Source organism: Pan troglodytes, chromosome 2, assembly GCF_028858775.2.
Source record: "Pan troglodytes isolate AG18354 chromosome 2, NHGRI_mPanTro3-v2.0_pri, whole genome shotgun sequence".
In the NCBI taxonomy this organism is placed as follows: domain Eukaryota; kingdom Metazoa; phylum Chordata; class Mammalia; order Primates; family Hominidae; genus Pan; species Pan troglodytes.
The window spans coordinates 67,758,372-67,776,955 of NC_086015.1; the positions used below are offsets into that span (position 1 = coordinate 67,758,372).

General features: G+C 39.3%; 1 long non-coding RNA gene across 3 annotated transcripts in view; it reads right to left on the bottom strand.

Annotated features, from left to right (window-relative positions):
- Positions 1-18,584, bottom strand: part of LOC134809567 (uncharacterized) — an 80,563-nt gene that overhangs the window by 40,458 nt on the left and 21,521 nt on the right. The window contains exons 2-3 of one of the 3 annotated variants that reach the window (XR_010155628.1): positions 18,209-18,405; positions 12,908-13,079 (exon numbers count right to left, since the gene is read on the bottom strand). The exons of the other annotated variants lie outside the window; for them this stretch is intronic. This is a non-coding gene — a long non-coding RNA (uncharacterized LOC134809567). The remainder of the gene's footprint in view (positions 1-12,907; positions 13,080-18,208; positions 18,406-18,584) is intronic. 3 annotated transcript variants of the gene reach the window in all.

Sequence of the window (18,584 nt, forward strand, 5' to 3'; positions counted from 1 at the left end):
TTTTCTTGAGGGGTATTAGTACTGAAGTATGATCTGGGCTGATTTTTTTTTCCTAATAGAAAAATATTTTATGATTCTTTTGAAGCACAAATATTGGCTAATCACTGATCACTTACAACAGGGGTTCCCCAACCCCCAGGCCACAGACCAGTACTGGCACGTCACCTGTTAGAAACTGGGCCTCACAGCAGAAGATGGGCGGCGAGCCAGTGAGCATTACCACCTGAGCTCTGCCTTTTGTCAGGTCAGTGGGCATTAGATTCTCATTGGAGTGTGAACCCTATTGTGAACTGCACATACAAGGGATCTAGGCTGCACGCTCTTTATGAGACTTCAGCTAATGCCTGATGATATGAGGTGGAACAGTTTCATCCTAAAACCATCTCCACTTCCTCCATTCATGGAAAAATTGTCTTCCACAAAACCGGTCCCTGGTGCTAAAAAGGTTGAAGACCGTTGATCTACAAAACCTTGTATAGGAGAGATATATTTTTAAGAAAATAGTTTCAAACTATAAATACACATATAATCCTAACCATTACATTAGTGTAACTTTGAATCTTCATTTTGGGACTATGTAGAGTAGAATATCACTTCACCCTGAGCATTTTCAACAGAAGTAAAATGGGGGGGCGGGTGCAGTAGCTCACGCCTGTAATCCCAGCACTTTGGGAGGCTGAGGAGGGTGGATCACCTGAGGTCAGGAGTTCAAGACCATCCTGGCCAAAATGGAGAAACCCCATCTCTACTAAAAATACAAAAATTAACCGGGTATGGTAGCGCACACCTGTAATCCCAGCTACTAGGGAGGCTGAGGCAGGAGAATTGCTTGAACCCTGGGGGCGGAGGTTGCAGTGAGCCAAGATGGCGCCACCGCACTCTAGCCTGGGCGACAGAGCAAGACTCTGTCTCAAAAAAAAAAAAAAAGGAAGTACAATGGGACATATGCTTGCCCTTGAAAGCTTGAGACTTCACACTTCACATGAAATCCTTTTTCCTTTCCTACAGAGTATATTAGATCCCTCTCATACATCCACTTTATAAGCAATAGGAATGGTTTTTTACCTATAAACGTCCACTGGACTATTAGAGCTATTATCCTTCCTAGCACAAATCCTTATGAACCACTCTAATACATTGTCCTTATAGCCAGCTATAAAGCTAGACACCTCTATGCAAGTTTTCGCTGTAGTATCTTTGCTTACTGAACCCAGATCCAGCCTCAGAATCCTTCTCAACACTCCTGAGAGCCTCTATCCATCAATAAGAGAGGGTATGCAAGTGGAGTATGATTTGCCATCCCTGACCTAGCCGGATGTTCTCAGTGGACTTACCCAGGTGTTTACTGTTTCCCTGGTAGCAGCCAAGACATCTGAAAACAAATATTTGTAATATATGCAGAATTATTGAATCCTAATACCTGGTGTAGGTGGGCCCAGGAATGTGAATTTCCAACTGGCTGACCAAAGTAATGTTTATGTACTCTGAATCTGGTTCTTTTAAGGCGATTTTCAACCTTGGCTATACAATAGAACCACCTGGAGAGCTTTAAATGGGACAACGTCCAGAACACACCTGAGACCAGTGAAATCAGAATCTTGGGGGTGTAACCTGGGAATGAATATTTATTAAATGGTGTATAATTTCACAGTGCAGCCAAGTCTAGGATCTTGCTATAGCACATCTACCTTTTTTTTTTTTTTGGCACCTCAATGCAGTAATCTATTTAAGACCTACACCTTTCATGGATCTGAGTAGATCAGTATTCATCATTCTTTCACATCTTCCCATTAGACGATTAACTGCATGATTTAACACTTGGTTTGTATAGGTTCTCTTGCAGCTCAGTGGCCTTTGTTTTTGATATGTATCTTCAGTTTTCCCCAGAAACAGACCCTAAGATGAAAATTTGTGTGGAATTTATTTAGTAAGTGCTTCAGAAAAAACTGTGGAAGAGGGATTGAGATGGCAAGGAAGCCAAACAAAAGTGTGATTGCAAAGTCCCACAGATGCAGCTTTAGCTTGGCCCTGTAGGCAAGCTCAGGAGTACACGTTCTACCTCAGAGTTGTCCCCACACAAGGAAAAGAGATGGGGCTTTCATATTCATTGAGTGGTTAAGGGTTACTCCAGGGAGATGTAAATTCCCAGGTACTTTTTGTTTTTTCAACCTGCAAGAAACACCCAAAGGCAGCCCTCTCTTCTGGGTGATGGAAGCAGAAGCACATTGAAATTGGTGGGGAATGGGGTGCACCACACAAAAATGGCAAAAAGGTATCCAAAGGGATATGGGAAGAGCATGGATATTGTCCACTGCAGTCTCTAAAACTTCCTTTGTTGCAGAAGGCTGAAATAATTGTTTGGCTGAATCATACTAGAAAGCAGAGTTAGTTACCATATTAAGAAATCAATCACCTTATATGTGAGTAGCATTTAATTCTGTCCCTCCCATATTCTTTGATAAGTCTGTTAGCAAGTGGGTTTCATTTCATCTCTGAATTGATTGGTAAAGGCTACCCAGAGCATTGTACTGAGAGAAAAGGTGAGCTCAGGTTCAGTTAGTGATGCCTGCCGTGAGCAAATGAGAAGGCACCCAATACTGTCAGTGAACTCTGATGCCTCTGGTACCATCAGAATGCCTAGGGAGCTTTTAAAAAATACTGATGCCTGGGCCCACCCCAAGAGATTCTGATTTAATTGGTCTGAGAGGGGGCCCTGGCATTTGTGTTTTATTAAAAGCATCCCACTTGGTTCTATTGTTGCAGTCAAGACAAAGAATCACAGTAATATTCACCATGAATTGCCATGCTATTTCCCAGTTTTTCCAGGCAATATTTTCAAGAATACTTTAAAACAATGAAATAAATCCTCCTAAAAATAAATATTTTCTTATAATTTCTTCCTTAGTCTCATAAAAATTTCTTTTTCAAATGTGAACATCAGGACTTTTTTGTTGGTTTTGTCTTGGGCCTTCAACAAAGTGTTGACTTAAACATGCTAACTGATGCCAGATCTTCATCTTGCGTGCGAAGACTTAAATTCTTGATTTCTTTTCGTATATCCTTCAAATATTTACACTCAGAGACATACATACCTCTGTAAAACAATCATCTTTACCTATAGAAAACGTTGCCAGAATGTATACATTTGCAGTGTGTAACACAGAAAATAATAATTCATTGTGCAATTGTTTGGACTTTATTGCTTGCAGCAAAATGATTTAGCAATGGCATGACTACCGGCTACGGTATGTTACAAACTTGCATGCCATCTTGTGGAGGATGTTGCAAGTTGTGCAACTATGAAGTAAACAACTGCCCCAAAAATATTTGTTAAAACTGTGATTGTGGTTTTCTCCAAATACCTGACTTTCACTTGAAGAATTAAAGATATTTTCTAGATACTTAAAGCTTTTCTTAAAATCACTTTTCCACAATTATATAGCTACTTCAAGCCAAATTGTTTTTCGGCTTGAATAACCCAGATAATTGCCTCCATTCTCAAGTTTATTTGGCCACTCTATGCCTAAACTAAATGATATTTCATCACATAACAAAATTATCTAACATCATATCATATGACTCAAACCTTTTCCCCCCTTTCTCTTGGTGTCACAAAAAGATAAAATTTTAAGATGACGTTAGGGTAGAAGACCAGGACACTGGGAGCAACCCAGAAATTAATCTCTCAAGTGATTCTGCAAACATTTCCTGAGAGTCTATTATGAATTAAGAAAAACAAGGCCCACTGCCTGTTTACGTGAAGGAAGAACACAGATAATACAATTTTATAGGAGCATTGATATGTCTACAGGACCACAAACCGATTAGGTAAAAGCCAACCATTCCCTTGCTATGTAAATTGGCATCAAGTAGCCCAAAGAGTTAGTTTTTCTACTAGGTGCAAAAGGTTTACATCCCTAGGTAATCTCACCTTTTTAATAAATATGAGAAAAGATTTGTGTGCGTCGGCACTATCCAGGTGATGTGGTATTACATGAACTGCAAAACATTTTTGTTTTGTCTTGTTTCGTTGGCTGTTTACTTTGAACAGGTTAACCATTGACAAATCTTCATTTTTATTTCTGCGAATAGACTAAAATTATGGATTCCTGTGTAGTGATGCCATGAATGGGTTCCCACTCCTTTCACACGCTCTCCTTCTTGACACTGACCACAGTGGGTTTTAAGGAAACCCCAAAGAGCTCTTTCTGTTCCCAAAAAGATAGCCACCCTTATTCTCCTTCAAGGGCAATGACTATATCAACTGTTTAAATCTCCTAAGAGACTAGTCTCAAGCATAAATTATAATCAATGCAGACTATTCACCTCCTGCCACCTTTAAGCAACCACCAGGACATATCCATCATACCTCACATACCTCAGTCATCCCAGGAAGTTCAGTCCTCATCACCAGGACAACCGCTTATCCCACTGATATCATCAAACCCTTTCAATAAGTCCTCAAAAATTTAGTCTCTCATCAACAATCCCCCTTTTATCCTCCACCTCTTCTCTGAATGTTCCCTTTCCCTTTCACATTTCTCTGGACAATTCCCTCTCCTTCTCTTGGAGGCAGCAAATTCATGCCTTTTTCCCCTTCTTCGAGTCTCCAGCACTCCCCACAACCCCCTCCCTCTCCTCACTCTCTGCTGCTGGCCTCATTTCTTATTTCACTGAGTGGAAGCAATCAGAAGAAAATATCCACTGCCACTATTTAAAATTCTTGATTATCGTTTTAAAATTGCAAACTATTCCTCTATAGAGTTCCTTATCCTTTTCACTGCTTTATTTTGCTCCGTCACACTAGGCAGCATCTGATATACCAAAATATATGGGCAATCTTCCTACCGCTAGAATATCAGCTCCATGAGAGCAGAGATTTTTGTCTGTTTCCTTCACTGTTAAAGCCCCACTTCTTAGAATATGCTTGGGACAAATAAGCGCTCAATAAATAATTGTTGGTCAGGTGTGGTGGCTCACACCTGTAATCCCAGCATTTACTGAGGCCAAACAGGACAATCGCTTGAGCCCAGGAGTTTGAGACCAGCCTGGGAAACATAGCAGGACACTGTTTCTACAAAAATTTAAAAAATTAGCCAGTGGTGGTGACATGCACCTGTAGTCCCTGCTACTTAGGAAGCTGAGATGGGAGGATCACCTGAGCCTGGGAGGTTGAGACTTCAGTGAACTACGACCATGCCACTGCATTCCAGCCTGGGCAAGAGAGCAAGACTCCATCTCAAATACCTACACACACATACACACACACACACACACATATTGTTGGAAGGGCAAAAGAACGAACATGCAATTACTCTACTTGCCATTTTGAATATGTCCCCTTATACCCCATCTTCCTCCCTGTTTCTATAAACAAACTGTGCTTCTGACAGTAGGCCCTCCACTCATGCCTGGATGCCATCACTTCAACAACTGTTGTCACTAACTCCTGCATTATTCATTTTCTCCTCTCTATTGGATTATCCCTATCCACATAGAGCATGCTATAATATTTCTCATCATTCCAAAGTAAAAATTTCCCTTGATTCCAAAATCTCCTTTAGGTACTATCCTATTTCCCTGCTCTGCTTTTTAGGAAAATTCTTCGAAAGTTGTCTCTGCTCACTATGGCTACTTTCCTCACCTATCATTCTCTTGAAACATCTCCAATTAGACTTTAATTCTCACTTCACCAAATGAACCCACTTATCAAGGTCACCAAAGATCTCCTTTCATTCACTCATTAAACACCTCCTATGTGCCAGGTACTTGTCTGAGTTCTAGCAATTAGCATTTTGCCACTTCAGTGATTGGTGATCTCAGTTCTCATCTCCCTCAACATCTTAGCTGCGCTTGACCAATCTCTCCTTGAAATACATCGTCCTGAGGCAGGAAAATAGGGTCTGGAGGCAGGGAACCTAAGGCTGTTTCATGACGACTTTCTAGAACTAAACTGAAAGGAAAACCCTAACTTTCCACACCTAAGTAACAAAAGGATCAGAGGCTACACTCTGCAACCCCCCCACCTTTTCTGCCCTGCAGGTGGGAAATTGGCTGTCTGCAATAAATCAGCCTGGTTGCGGTCCCGTCTCCCTTTGCAAATTTTTAACTTCACTCCAGCCTCTGAATTGTTGCTGTCCACAACCAATCAGACTGATTGCGGGCAGAGCCTTTGTTTGCATAGAAGTTTAACTTTGTAACTTCACCCCAGCCTCTGATTGGTTACTTTTTGCAACCAATCAGATGTTTGCATAGGAATGTGACCTTTTTAACTTCACTTCAGCCTCTGGTTGGCTGCTTTCTGCAACCAATCAGACTGATTGCGGGCTACCATTTTATTTACATGAGGTGAGCAGGAAGTGGCCAATGGGAAACGTCTAGGGGGTATTTGAACCCAAGAAGATCCTGTATCCTTGCCCTTGAGCTGCTGCTCAGGTCTGCTCCCACACTATGGAATGTTCTTTCATTTTCAATTAATCCCTGCTTTATTCTTTCATTGCCTCACTCGTTCTTTGCTTTGCTGGGCCTTTTGTCCAATTCTTTGTTCAAAATGCCAAGAATCTGGACAACTTGCAGTCACGACCCTCTACCAGTGACAGCCCTATACTTCTGGGAGACACTCCACTCTCCTGATTTTCCTTTTACCTTACTGGTCCTGTTCAATCTCATTTGCTCAATCGTCCTCTTCCTTCTAACCGCCCGAGGTGATCTCATTTGGTTCCAGGCTGTAAACACTGTGTACAAACTGGTAATTCCACATTGACACTCCAGGCCCCATGTCTTTGATGAACTACGTATTTTTAAACCTACTTGCCTACTCTTTCTGGTTGTTTAATTGGCTTCTCAATCTAAACATGTTCAAAACAAAGCATGTAATTTTCCTCCTCAACCTCATTTCTCTTTAATGAGTTGCTCAGGCCAAAAACCTAGAAACAATCTTGATCCCTCTCTTTCCATTATATCTCACACCCAATTTGTCAAGTTTGTCAACATTACCTCCAAAATATATGCAAACTGCCAACGTGTTTAGGGGGAAAGGGTAACCATGTTTGCAATTTACTTTGAAGTACACAAATATAATAAGAGGAATTCACATATGGATACAAAAATGGATAATGTGATAATGCAGAGACAGTAAAATATTAATGATAGAATCTAGTGGTGGGTATATGGGTGTTCACTCTTTCAATTTTTCAGCTCTTTCACCTTTTTGGTATATTTAAAATTTTCTATAATGAAATGTTGGGAAAAATATGTAAAATGCAATAACTTCTCATCACCCCAACTGCCCCCATCATCTCTCACCTGGACTGTGGCAGTCACCTCTAAATGGTCTCCCTGCTTCCACTCTTGCCTCTTGACAGTCAACTTTTTCACACACAAGATAGTTTGATCTTTTAAAAATATTAATATGATTTATTCCCCTACCAAAAATTTCCAAGGGGATTAATCCCACATTAGTCAAAAGAAGATCCAGAATCCTTACCAATGTTTAAAAGAACCGACAAAATCTGATTGCTGGCTACATCTCCAATGTCATCTTTCTAATTCTCCCACTCACTCTTTGCTCTTCAGTCAAATCGCTATCTTTGTGGTGCCTTCCAAATAAATGCTAGCCTGTTTCTTCCTCGGGGCCTTTGTCAGCAATATTCTACCCCAAGATATATGCAATATACAATTTTGACTAATCTAAGTGTAGCTTCAAATAACACTATATGACGTTATAGATAGTGTGGGTATCTCATAAGAAAGTTCTTATTTCCAGTTTCTCCTCTTGTCACTTATGATGTTGCTGCCATTCATTTCACTTACGCACTTGATATAATCACCCAATACACTGTTAGTATTAAAGTGATCTTTTAGATCAACTAAAAGGAGAAATACATATACTTTACTTTCATTTATTCCTTCTATATCCTTCTTTATGCAGATCCAAGTTTCTGCGCCGTATAATTTTCTTTCTCCATGCAATTTCTTTAACATTTTTTGCAGGACAGGTGTCTGGTGGTCATGAATTTCCTCAGTTTTTGTTTGTCTGAGAAAGTCTTTATTTCTCTTTAGCTTTTTTTGTTTATTTGAGGTATATTTGACCTCAATTTAAAATTGGATATATCTAAGGTATGGAATTTGATGACTTGATATAATTTTATTGGATATATTTTATTTAAATTTCAATAAAATTTCATTTTAAATACTTCATTCCACTCTCATTTTGTTTGGTTTCTAATGAAAAGTCTGCTGTAATTCTTATCCTGTTCCTCTATAGGTAAGGTGTTTTTCCCTCTGGCATGTTTCAAGATTTTCTCTCTCTCTCTCTGGTTTCTGAGGCTTGAATATGGTATGTCTAGGGGTATGTGTGTGTATGCAGTTATGTGTGAATATATAAAATCTGGTAGATGAGTCCCAGATAATATAAGGCTCAGGCAAAGACTTTTCCTTTGGAGGGTAGGCCTTTGTCCTGCAGCAAACTCTGGGATTATTTCACCATGATTCTCTTCTCTTCCCTCTCCCAGAGACACAAGGTGTTCTTTCTTGGATCTTTGCTGTGAGAACCCAGTAGAGTTCATAATGGTAAAACTTACCAAAGTGTAGGACTACCCCCACAAGACTGTGACACACAGTTTCTCACTCTCCTGCTAGTCCACACTTAGCCTCCAGTAATTCATCAAAGCTACCAAGTAAATCTTCCTACCAGTCTATGGTTCCAGAAGCTTCTGTGCCAAATAAGCAGAGATTGGCTATCAGTCTTCCGTTTACCTGTCACTCCAGATTTTGGAGTGGCAGTTTGCCCTAAGGCGTCGAAGAAAAGTTTTGATTTTCATTTTGTTCAGCCTTTCTTTGTTGTGAAGATGAGAAGTCCCACTTTTTCTACATCTCAGAACAAGTATCAGGGATTCTTAACATGTAGAGTAGCAATGGTGGTGAAGTATGAAAAGCCCTGGCCCTGGAATTTAGGTAGGTCTAGATGTGGATATAATCCAGACTCGTTACATTGTCATTTATTCAGCAATTACTATGGAATTTCATCTTTCACCTTTCATCTTTCTAATAACCCCAGAGATAGATCATATTAGATCAATCTTACAGGGGGATCTAGCACAATCTTCCTACTCTGGATTCTAGTTAGGCATTGTATAAGATGTTAACAGGTGTTACATTTTTTTAAGTGCAATGGACAAATAATTGGAACAAATTTGATTAAACACACATCTCTCTATTAGACAGCTCCACAGGGAATTTAATGTGCTGTGTATTGTTAATTCAGGGGAGATGTGTAGACATCATTTCCCAAAATAATTTGATCACAGGATCTTTTATTTTTCTCATGGAGCATCTGGTAAACTGTGTGTTTTGTGGAATACTTTGGGAACTGTTGGTATGATAGGAAACATGCAAGATTTAGAGCAAGATGGACATGAATTTGAATTGCAACTCCACTACTTACTGTTGGGGCAAATTACTTCATTTCTATTGGCCTCATATTCCTCCTCTATAAATTAAAAATATAATACTTCTTTAGCAATATATTAGGTAATACTATAGCAACAATAGCATCTACTACAGGGATTAACATGGGGATTCAATATATAAAGTATGTGCCTATCACATAATAAACACGTAATAGTTATTAATATTATTTTACTATCATCATCATCATCAGGCCCCAAAACAGTGGCAACCTCTTCCTAATATTAGAACTTGTTTTTCTGTGAATCAGTATAAAGACTGAAACAAATGAATATTGTAACCCGGTCATGAGTACATGAATAGCATCTGGCCTGATCTACTGTGTCAAAATGATGTGTGTAGGAGTGTGTCTAAATGTAAGTTTCCACAGCCTATGTCACCGCTGAAATGTCATTCCATGATTGGTGAAATTCTGAGAGAACATTGCATAGACCTTCCAAATATGGCCCAGGAACAAATTCTCTTCTGTGAAAAGTGTAGGGCCGGAACCAGAAACATTTAATCTCTATGAGCAAGCATTTAGAAGTCCTTTATTTGAAATGAATTACTTGCATTAATTGTCTAGTAAGTCATTTTGATTGTACATTGGAGTCACAGCTAAACCCTATTGGACTGTGGTGTGTTTTATGCCCTATAATGTCAACATTTTAGGTGGGTGAGCTGCCATGGAGAACACCAAGGAAGAAATTGTGTTATGATATCTGATTCCTGTGCGGCTGGAGCTGCTCAGTGCTGTATTCAATCCTATAATCTTGAACATGCTGATTTGGAGCAATATGCATGATTATGTGGTTTAATTGCATGTTACAGAGAAAGCTGTGACCTTTCCAGTCCCATCCTGGATGTGGCATTGTGCTATTGGGAGAAGGAGGAGACAAATGTGTGTGGGGAAGCTTGTGTAATTATTCAAGAGTACTCAATACTTTTTAAAACCATGTGGACAATACCTCAAATATTAGTGGACATCTACTGCTTAAAGAAAATTTTGTATGATTCAAGTTGCCTTGAGCAAGTATCCAATAGCATTACCACAAGTTGTAAATATTGAGTGTACAGCATCAACATGTTCAATTGTGTAATTTTTAGCCAGTCTGGGAAGGCAATACAACACTAAAAATGAAAGACACAATATTATTTTCTATCAATTCATTAGCTAAAATATTATAGTTTAATAATGCCATAACCGTTCCATATGGCATAAAAAATTAAGACATTATTATAAAGCCTATCGTTTGCAAAATGTTTTACAGTTTAAAAACTACTTTCATGTTCATATAAACATAATCAAATATTATGTTTAATTATAATGAGAGAAAGCAATATGAGACAAGACAAAGCAGGTATCATTTTCCCAATTTTACAGTTGAAACAGCAAAGCAGAAATGTTAAGTGATTTGCAGTAGTAGAGTAAGAACTTAAACCCAAGCCTCTTGGTACCAAGCCCATAGCTTCCTCTCCATCTAGGGCATTATAAAACCTGAGGACGAGGCCTAGAGTTTTGAAATACAAATTAATTCTGCCAGAAAGCTGGATTCTTTCTCTACCTGTGTATAGCCAAGATTCCTAAGAACAAAATGAAATGTCCTGACATCTTTTGCTAAAGTTACTTAAGGATTAGGTTGGGTCGGCCTGCACAGGATGGAATGTACTAGAAGGGAAGCAATTACCCGGACAACCCAGACCTTAATCATTTTCACCTAAAGTATCCTGATAATTGAGGCAAAGGTATGTTTGAAACCTAAGTTGTGGGTATAAATGACTTGATTGCCTCCATGGCTTTATATTTGAATTCAATCTCACATAAAACCACTAGGCACTGTTATTCTCTGTCCCAAAGCATAAATTACCTCCAAAACGGTATCCTCTGGGTCGTTGGCCACTGCTCGGTAAATGACTGTGCCTGCGGCAATATCTTTCAGGATATAAATCTCAGTAACTGCCAGAAAATGTACAACAGATGTGCTTGAATGAGCATCACCACCATAAGCCTAAAACCTCTCATCCAATCGTGAATTTCAGATAAAACTTAAGGAATTGCGCTTGCTCAGCACAGATGTTTTATAGGGGTATTCCCATTAAACCTATAATAATAATAATAATATACCATTTGTCAAGTGTCTCTTATGTGTCAAGTATAGACCAATGAGATTTATACATTTAAACAGGAACAATGTTGAACATGTTTTGAGTGCTTATTAATTACTAAGCACTTAACATCACTGGTGACTTTATCATCATTTCCATTTTACTAAGGTTTAGAAAGATTGAATAACTGACTCAAGGTCACATAGCTAATACGTTAATATTGCCTAATTATTTTACTAAAATTTGTCTTGTCCTTAATTTTGCACTCTTCCCATATGTTTTTAAAACAGTGAGGAATACAAACTTGCAAATTTGCCAGTGGAATCCCTTTTCCAAGGAACAGGAACCTTGAGGCAGTAAGAGATCCTTGAGTGTCTGAGGGGAAGAACCACCCAGGGGAAACTGCTGCACAATTGTGCCAAGAAGGCAGGATTTGTGGATAGCCAAAGGGTCAATGGGCCTGCTTAGAGGGTAGCCAGGACCTGCTCATCTGATGAGCAAATGCTCATCAAGTGTCCACAAGCACTCTGGCACCAAGCTCACAGTTTTAGAAGTCAGAAGAGCATAATTTCACCTTGGATCTGCCCAGGAGGAGTTTACCATCTGCCCTTGGGAAGGGAAAAAAGGGAGACACTTGTTGAGCACCTACTGTGTACCTGGCACTTTAAAACCCTGAGCCTCATCAAGATGGGATTAATATCTCAGTTTAATCAATGGGGAAACTGAGGCTTAGACAGGACAAGTAATTCTCTCCAGTTAGTGGCCACTCCAATATCTGAGCCTCAAATTTTTTTTTATAGTAGAGAACATGTAGGCATTAAATATTTGACTACATAGAAAGAGACAGAGATGAGAAAGAGAGAAAGTGAAAGAGACACATACACGGTGAAAAAATAAATAAATAAAAATTAAAAAAACAGAGCAAGAAGAAGCAAAAGAGGCATGGTCCCTGTCCTTGGTGAAGCTTCTAGCTTAATGATATAGACACATCATTAATTAAATAATCACACAAATAAGATAATAATTTTTAGTACACAATCATCATACAAATAAATGAATAATTCTCAACACTGAGAAAGTTACTTCACCTTTCTGTTGTCTATGTAATAGAAATAAGAGTAGAACTTACCTCTAGTGTTCTGAGCATTAAATAAAGTAGTACAGTTAAAGCTGTTAGGACAGTGCCTGGTACATAATTAGTGCCCAGTGTCAGCCATTTATCATTTCTATTGTTACTGTCATTTTTACCACTATTATAGCCATGATGTTTTGAGAGTACAAGGGGCACAGGGAAGAGCATCTATGTAGACATATCCACTAGAGCCCTCTTTCCCCAAGAGAAGATCCTCTGTACCTTGGTCACCCTGGGCAAGAGATCCAGCGAAGGTGGGCGGTTCATTCACATCTGCAATCTGGATTAAAATTGTCTGTGATGCTGTTGCCCCTTGGTTGTCTTTGGCATAGATTATCAGGGAATAGAGTGTCACCATCTCAAAGTCCAGCTTGGGTACTCCAGTGGTGAATAACTACGTTTTTTTAAAAATGAAGAATAATGGAGTGAATGACTGGCTTCATAAGGATGTAGATGGAATATTTTAGATCTATAATCCCCAATATCAGTCAGCACTTTTTTAAAGACATAAAAATTTTGTACTTAAAAACACAGTGATCTGATTTTTTAAAAACTTCCATGAGCCGAGAATTCACTTATGTTGTATCCAATGGTTTCTCTTTCATTTTTCCATCTTTCCACAATTCTTCCTAGTAACAAAGTCAACCATTTATTGAACCCCTCCTCACTTCATCAAGGATTATCCTGAGCATTTTAAAAACATTTCATTCTATCCTTGAAATTGCAAGTGGATGCAATTTATAGGTGCAGAAGCTGAGACTTGCAGAGTTAAGCTGCTTGGCCAAGTTTTCATGGATAGAAATACAACAAATCTGGTTTCCACCTGACTTCAGGCTCGTGCTCTTCATCATGAGTCTAAGTTGCTTAGCACTCAAAATGGATGAAAGGGCCAGATAAGAGCCCCTCTCTTCCCTCCCCTGTTCAGTCACCCACGTCTCCTGTTTCCTGTGTCCTTTGTGGTTTTCACCTGGTTTTCGAACTGCTCTGTTCAGGGTCCTCTTGAGGTTGAGTATCAAGAGAACTGGGTTCCAGTTTCACCTCTAGAATGAAATGGCCCTAAGACTTTGGCCATGGTCTTTCATGTCTCTAGATTAGATGTCTTCATCCTTACATGAAAGCCTTGTAAGTTCGGTTACTAATGTCCTTCCCAGGTCTGTCATGATGCGGCTAGGTTAGGGAATGCTTGTTTCTAAAGCTTTCTTATTAGTAAAGTAACGGAAAGCAAAGATTTTATTGAATAGCAAAAGCCACTGGAAGGGGTTAGACACTTGTCTTTGGGCATTCTATGTCAAACCATGAACGCTTTGTCTAAAATTATGGGTTTTAAGGCAATACTAATAGCTTACATGTATTGAACACTTACTATTTACCAACTCTAAGTGTTTAATATTAATTACATTCTTTAATCCTCATAAAAACATTGTGATTGATACTTTTATTATGCCTATTTTACAAATGAAGAAACAGAGGCTTAAAAAGATCACCTAACAAGGAACAGAGAGGCAGGACAGGAATCCAGACTTTCCACCAAAATCCATGCTCTTAGCCACGCAGTACACTACCAATGTGGCCTCCTTCTCAGTAATAGAATCACTGAATCTCAGAAAAAAGGAGGATAATGTCACCCCACCAACATCATATTAACAAAAGCTAACATTTGTTGAGCACTTTCTTTGTGCTAGGCATTGCTCTCAGCCCTTTAACTCACTTAATCATCCAAATCAACCTGTGAGAAAGGTAGTCTTACTACCATCCCCATTTCACAGATGAAGAAATTGAAGCTTAGATTATAAAATATATCCTAAAAAGTCATGCTGCAGGAAGAGGCAGGACCTGGACCTGACCTGGGCCAATGTGCCCCCAAAACCCTTGCACTTATCAGCATCAGCTGACTGCAACACCTGCTTGTTTTTCACATAATTACATGAAAAGTCAGTAATATATGGATATTTTATAGCTATACTCTGCTGAGCACTTACGGTAGACTGGACATTTTATCTCTTCAATTTTCACAATTATCCCATAGAATAAATGTTATTATCATCCCAATGCTACTGATGAGGAAATTGAGGCTCAGAAGTTAAATACTTTGCTCAAGGTAACACAGCTATTGAGTGACAGAGCTGAGATTTAAAGTTAAGTCTTTCTGACTCTAAATTTTTTTCTTTTCATCATACCCCAGTGCTTCCTGATAAGTTAATTTAATACCATAGCCTGGTGTTAAAATATACAAGGTTTTCCAGCTCTGCTTAAGCACAGCCTTATCTTCAAGGAGCTCCCTTAACCAAGAAATACAACCCTGGGCTCAAGCTGGCCCTTCAGGTATGTTTCCCTCTGTCCTGGGAGCCCCCAGGGACAGCAAGTGTGTCCATTTTGCTCCCTAGCATCTTACATGGTATCAGGCTTCCCATTCGTTTTCAACACATATTTATTGAATCAATGCAAATGCCTATTCTTTACACTGGGAGAAAACAGGAAGATGGTTTAAGTCTCCATCTGGCAGATTACTTCCATCCAGGGAATAGGCAGGGTGAACACAGAAAGGGTAACTTGGGTTCATTTTCCCAACCTGCCTATGCAACCCCACTTATGTTGCTCAATGACAGGTAGCAATTTGAAGATTACATAACTGGAGTGTACCTTGTCTCATTTCCATTGATTTATCTATATAATCAGTTCACTTCAAGCTTTGCTATTGTTTCTGCAGAGAATTGCTTGGTGTTCATTTGGTGGTTGTTGGTTTTTGTTTGACTGCCTGACCAATTGCCCTTCCTAACTAAGCTCAATCAGTCTTTTGCAAAACAAACAAGCATATATGCTGCAAGGAAAGAAGTTCAAAAAAGGATAATGATATGCTGGGATATGCCAAACCCCAAATAGAACAGTATTTCTGTCCTTGTACTGCAATGTTGTGGAAACAGTTATTAACTCATTTCGTTTAGCCTTTATCTGCAGGTGTACTTGCTCGTTATGAAACTGCTGCATAATTGAACTACTTCTAAAGCTTGTCTTTAATACAGTTATGATTATGTGGCCACATCTTTCTTAGTTTTTTTACCTGTAATCTGGCTATAATAATGCTAAATATTGAAGTATAAGTATATTTATTACAGTAACAGCTATTGTGTGTTGACTACTTGCTATGGACAAAGCAGTAAGAGAGCACTTTCCATACATTATCTTTTAGAATCTTCTTGCTAATCCCTGAAAATAATAATTAAAACACAGAAAGTCCAATAAATTACCCAAGGTCATGTTTCTACTGACTGAAGGAGCTGTGGTTGAAAACTAGGTTTATCAGACCCCCAAATCAGTGCTTAGAGCAGCTGTGCTCACTACCTTCACACACAGAAACACACACACATACACAGACACACACACACAGACACACACACACACACACACACACTAAGCAAAACTACTGAACACTCTTTGCCATCATTCTGCTGCTATTTAGACTTAAAACAAAAATCTAATTAAGAACAAGCAGGAGAAAACATTTTACACCAAACTGAAGCTGGAAGCAAATTTAAGTCTGACAATACCAAGGTTTGGCAAGGATATTCAAAAGCCTCATAACAGACCTCTCCTGCCCCTTTTAAATCTGTTCTCTTTACAATAGCAAATTAAGCTGTAAGCAAATCATGTCTCTTTCCTGCACAACTCCTTAGTGGTTTCTTAAGTGTGGGAGGTGGATTTAATATCCCTAATTCTTAATATTTTCTATATTCATGTCTTTTGCCGTGTGCCTTGGCAATTCCTCCTAAGAAAAACAGAGTATATTTCTTCAGCCCATGGCTTGGATACGTGACACTTGTTTTAGCCAATGATATGAGCAGATGTGGGTCTTGAAATGTACATGTGGGGTTGAGAAATCCTCTTGCTCTCCTCCTTTTGCCCAGAGAAGAATGTCCCTCTGCTAGCCAGTGTCCCAAGGAGAATGGGAAGGACAAGAGACAGACCTGAACTCAACCTGCAGACTGGAGCCAAACCAGGCTAGATCAGCTAAACAACATGCTGCTCTCAAGGACTTTATTACTCTGGCACAGCAAGCAGCATAAGCTTCATGTTCACATTGGTCCCCTTGCTCTCACGTGCCATGGGGACCATGTAGAGGAGCCCAGCTGAATGCTGTGCATGCAGTGGGTTTGTATCAAGGTCTAAGAAACTCCGACCTTAGGGAATCTGGATCTCTTATAACAGCAGTCCCCAACCTTTTTGGCACCAGGGACTGGTTTCATGGAAGACAATTTCCACAGACCAGGGTTGAGTGGGAATGGTTTCGTGATAATTCAAGATCATTACATTTACTGTGCACTTTATTTCTATTATTATTACATTGTAATATATAATACAATTATTATACAACTCACCATAATGTAGAATCAGCGGGAGTCCTAAACTTGTTTTCCTGCAACTAGATGGCCCCATCTGGGGGTGATGGGAGACAGTGACAGATCATCAGGCATTAGGTTCTCATAAGGAGAACGCAACCTAGATCCCTTGAATGAGCAGTTCACAATAGGGTTCACGCTCCTATGAGAATCTAATGCCGCCACTGATCTGACAGGAGGCGGAGCTCAGGAGATAATGAGAGTGATGGGGAACAGCTGTAAATACAGATGAAGCTTCGCTTGCTTGCTTGCCACCCACCTTCTGTTGTGTGGCCCAGTTCCTAACAGGCCATGGGCTGACACTGGTTTGTGGCCTGGGGGTTGGGGACCCCTTTCTTATAATGAACAATCAGCCTGCCTAAACTTTGATCCAGAGGGAAAAATTAGCTATATTTTATCTAGCTGGGAATGATATAGCCATCTAGGTAAACAAAGCTTCCTAACATGGCTCACAGACACTGCAGGCTCTGCCTTCCCCATCTCCTTTGCAGTATAATCTCCCACGTGCTTTCTCTTTGGCCCTTGTCACATTGATCCTTCAGTCTTCTCTTTTTACCATGCTCCTTCTTGCTACAGAGACTTCGCACATGCTGCTCCCTCTGCCTGGAATGTTCTTCTCTTCTTCTTTATCTATTCAATTCCTATGCATTCTGCAGATTGCTTTTCATGTAGCTCTTCCTCAGGGAAGCCTGACTAGTTAAAATGTCCCCTTTAGGGACTCCCACAGACCTGTGAGTCTGCCTTTCTTGGCTGTTACTGCATTTACAATTTTATGTTAGATTGGTGCAAATGTAATTGCCATTGAAAGTAATGGCAAAAACTGCAATTACATTTGCACTAACCTAATACTTTTGGGTATATTCACTTGATCAGTATGTCTCCCTATGAACAAGTCAATTCCATGAGGGCAAGGAATTCCCTGTGTCTCAGTAGATTCTCAATAATTACTTGTGAAATAAATGGATCTTGATGTCCCTAAGGATTTTTAGAGTGTTTGACATATAATAGGATTCCAAAGAGTGGTCACCAAATTAATAACATACAGTAGAAGGTAAGAAAAAACAGAATGATATTTCATTTTAAAGCCCTTGTGGTATCAAGTGATAATACTGTTTGCCAACATACTTACTTCCCAAAGATGTATGGATCTATGAGACAGCACAAATGGATGGACTGCAGGATTTGCATTAATAATAACAGGATCTCCAACCAGAGAAGCATGAGGTGAGACAGACACAGTGACTTTGGTAACCTGCGTATGTTCAGAGGCATTTTCCAGAAGAGGGCTGGCATTCTCAATGACAAAATTTGGAAAAGCTAGAACATCTTAGAGGAAACACAAAAGTTGGCTTTTTAATGAGGATTTCTACAAGGCTTCCTAACCTATTTTGCATTTTAAAACCACAAAGGAAAAGTGCAATAAATACTTCTTTTTTTCTTTCTTTATTACTTTTTTTTATTAATTAGAAGTTATTTTTTAAATTAAATGTCTTAAAGATCAGTTG